Here is a 3,784-nt window from a genome sequence, read left to right as displayed (position 1 = left end):
TTTATTGTGTATACAGTGTTCTCCCTGCATGTATGCCTGCATGCCAGAAGAAGGCACCAGATCCCATTATAGATGGCTATAAGCCACCATGTGGTTGCTGGGAATCGAACTCAGGACTAAGCTCTCAGCCATCTCTCCATCTTCCCTGTTTTGTTTTGCTTTGTTTTGAGACTGGGTTTCTCTGTGTAACTCTGGCTGTCCTGAAACTCACAGAAATCTGCCTGCTTCCACAAGAAAATGACTTTACAAGACTCCCTCTGCAAATAAACCAGGAACATTTTATATGTGACAAAGCCAAGTCACACTAAGGCAGATCAAAGCCTAAGGTGGATTGGGATGGTACAGGCCACCTGCACAGAGCCTAGCTGCTTGGCTGGTCCTCTGGAGACTCCTCTCTGTGAGCAAAGAGCTCCTGCCCCAAACCTTAAGTCCCTTTGTTCTAGGAGTGGGCCCCAGTGACATTTCAGGTCACTTGGCACAGGCACTTGGTTTGTTTGAAAGCTACCAAAGTGGGAGGCCCAGAGCTCCCACTGATGAGCAGCACTTCCATTCCCCTCTGTGTCCCTCAAGTTCTCAAGATCCTAGGCATCCATCTGCATTGTATTTTTTGTAAATGGCCTGGCATCCCCTTAGCAATACACACTGCATCCTGTTCAGTCATGGCTGATAGTGGGTGGTTTTGTATGTTTGATAGCCATAGTATAAAACACTGGTTTACGTTGGTCATTTAATGGCTGGGAGGTTTGATGCATGACTGTGTTCATCTATAAACCAGACTAATAAAAAGTCTTGCCTTTGCAGGTTGGTTTTGAATACCCTGAGAATGTGTTACCAACACACAGGTGGGGGAAAAAAAAAGCTGGTGGCTTGAATATATTTTTCTGTTTACTTTTTCGGGGGGGGGCAAGACATACTGTCAATCTAGCTAGTAAGCAAGTGTTAAAAAAAAATTATAGAACCCTTGTAAGAGGTGACTCAGTTGAGCAATGGTGGCACACGCCTTTAATGACAAAGCTCCCTAGGGAGGCAGGTGGATCTGAATTCTGGTCTACAGAGTGAGTTCCAGGACAGCCAGGGCTACACAGAGAAACCGTTTCAGAAAGACTGAAGAAAAAAAAAAAAGAAAAGAAAGAAAGAAAAAGTGACTCAGACTCTGAGGGGAGGGGAGTGTAACTTTTAGCCAGGTGTGGTCATACACACTTTTTTGTTTTGTTTTGTTTGTTTTTTGTTTTTCAAGACAGGGTTTCTCTGTATAGCCCTGGCTGTCCTGGAGAGAGTGTAACTTTTAAAGGTCTGGTACCTTCATCCTTAGAAGCTGCTGCCTTCCAGCCAGGTAGGCTTTTGATAAGGCGTGTCGTGGTAAGCTGAAGGTACAGCACCTGTCCGAGACAGCACAGAAATTAAGACCTTCAGAGTCATCTAGTGAGGCTCCCTAGGCATTTGGAGAGCAAAACCTCTGGGATAGTACCAGACTGGAAGGTGTGCTCTTTCAAAATGAGCTTTTGATTATAAAGCCAGATACCCACTGGGTTTGGCTACTCGGAGGCTCACTGGGTCGAGTGGCCTCTGATTTGCTTCCACCACCTACATTGTATCATTCAGTTCTTCACCTAGTATCCTGATTTTGTCACTGAGTTTCCCCACTGTCAGTGTTCCGTAAGGAGGCTGCCCACTCTCCCAAGAGTCTAGAATGTGCACCTTGGTTCACTTTCCAACTCAAACCATTCACCAACTTCCCAGGACAAAGATGGGAGAGGTCAATATCTCAGAGCACCTATGGACAACCTAACTACTCAGCACCTTGCAGCCAGGCACAGCCTGATTTTCTTGGTTCTCTCCAGCACCCTCTGAGGCACCCCAACTGTGAAGCATTACCAAGGACAAGAAAATGCACATAGCACTTAAGTTTTTGGCAACCCTGCCCCGCCCCCAGACTCACATATAACAAACCCACCTTGGCCTTTTGTCAACAGATGGTCCAGGAGTCCTGTGCTTCACATATTCTAATTCTCCTCTAGCTGATTTAATGGGGAGGCAGTGGCTTCTCCAAGCTCAACAGCAATTTGGATTCAGAGAAACTCAGCTGCCAGGGATGCGGTGATGCTTTTTTGTGCTGAGCATTCCCGAGTGACACATGTGAGCACGTGCATGACACATGTGAGCGTGCATGCCTGCGCACACGCACACACATATACACACACACATACACACACACAAACACACACTCACATATACACACACACAGACACACACACACAGACACACACACACAGACACACACACACACACACACACACACACACACACACACACACACACACACACACACACACACACACACACACACACACACACGAGAGGCTCAGCTCCTCGAGGAAGTGGGGGATGGGTCTAGAGTGGAGAGGAAACCAACTGGGAGACAAAGGTGCATACAGAATTCTTTTATTTAACTTAATCCATGTGGTACTTTAACTACTAGAAAAAAGCAGAGTAATAGACTCAAGTGGCCCTTAGCTTCAGCCATTCAAAATAGACAAAGTTTCTTTTTTCATAATGTAAAGAATCCCGAGTATGTCGCAGTAACAGGAATAAATTCTTACAACAGAATATACAAAAACATTGAATTTTTTATCTACTGATTTTCTTTTATATATAAACAGAGGGATTTTTTTAGGAATAATTTATACACAGAAAGTTATTTTATGTAACAAATTGGCCATATTATTATCTTTTTTAGACTTTTTTTTTCTTTTTTAAGAAAAAATTTAATAAGAAAACTCAGAAATGCATTATTGGCGATGTGTTCATTCCATTGAGCCTTCTGATTTGACTTTTTGTTTTTGTATTTTAAATCCCAGAGGTAGACAAACTCTGGCAAAGCTCTCACTTCAACCTCACTGGCTTAAGAAGCAGACGGAGGATGTCACCAGGCAGGCACCTGTTCCACCTGTGTGTCTGCACACTGCCCAACACCCACGAGAAACTGAAAAACCAAACCAAACCCACAAACAGTTCCTAGACCTTTCTCCTGCAGTGGTAGAAAATTCCAGATATTTTCAACAACAGTATCTTGTGCAACCATAGAGACATGACCAATAATGCACAGGGAGCCAAAGGACATGGATTTTAATTCTAAAAAAGGGGTGTGTGTGTGTAAAGGGGAACACGTGGTTTTTGTTACCAGTTTGTTCTGTACTAGAAAAAATGGACCTTCGGCATTTGCCATTTAAATACAAGTAGGCACAGCGTTCGTTAGGATCTGAGGCACATGTGCCAACAGGCTGCACACCAGAATCACGTGATCACTGTGAAGCCATTCCAGTGTCCTGAAACCCTCCCATCTCCATGGTGTTGCAGAACTAGGACCAGCCACACCAGCCAGATGTCGCCAGTGAGTGCCATCTCTTTGCTGGGTGGCAACACACTGCTACTTCCATGGCCAGCAGGATGCTGAGTTCTTTCCATCTGTTTAGGCTGCTACACTCCACAGGGAACAGTAACTAACAGATAATCCCTTTCCCCAGCAAAGGGTTCCAAGATCAAGATACTGAAGAATACAGAAGTACTTTTTAAACCACTGGCATTCCTTTTGTTTTTGTTTTTTTGTTTGTTTGTTTTTATTTTTATCTTTTTTTAAATCTTTTTATTTATTTTTTATTTTTTACAAACTAGAACAGAAAGCATGTGGGAAAGAGGGTGAACCACAATTTGGGTCCTGGGGAGAATTTCTTTTTAATTAATTAATTAATTTTTAAAAAATTTTTTTATTTTTTATTTTTGGCAT

At 43.3% G+C, this 3,784-nt stretch overlaps 1 protein-coding gene across 2 annotated transcripts in view; it reads right to left on the bottom strand.

Moving 5' to 3' along the window:
- Positions 1-2,426: 2,426 nt before the first annotated feature.
- Positions 2,427-3,784, bottom strand: part of Igf1r (insulin like growth factor 1 receptor) — a 282,230-nt gene continuing 280,872 nt past the window's right edge. For both annotated transcript variants that reach the window (XM_031386969.1, XM_031386970.1), the window contains exon 21: positions 2,427-3,784. This exon is cut by the window's right edge and continues 6,266 nt beyond it. The gene's annotated coding sequence lies outside the window, so the exon portion shown is untranslated.

This window comes from Mastomys coucha, unplaced genomic scaffold (genome assembly GCF_008632895.1).
Source record: "Mastomys coucha isolate ucsf_1 unplaced genomic scaffold, UCSF_Mcou_1 pScaffold21, whole genome shotgun sequence".
Taxonomy (NCBI): Eukaryota; Metazoa; Chordata; class Mammalia; order Rodentia; family Muridae; genus Mastomys; species Mastomys coucha.
Note: the sequence above shows the minus strand (reverse complement) of the source record. Positions and strands in the feature narration are given on the sequence as shown.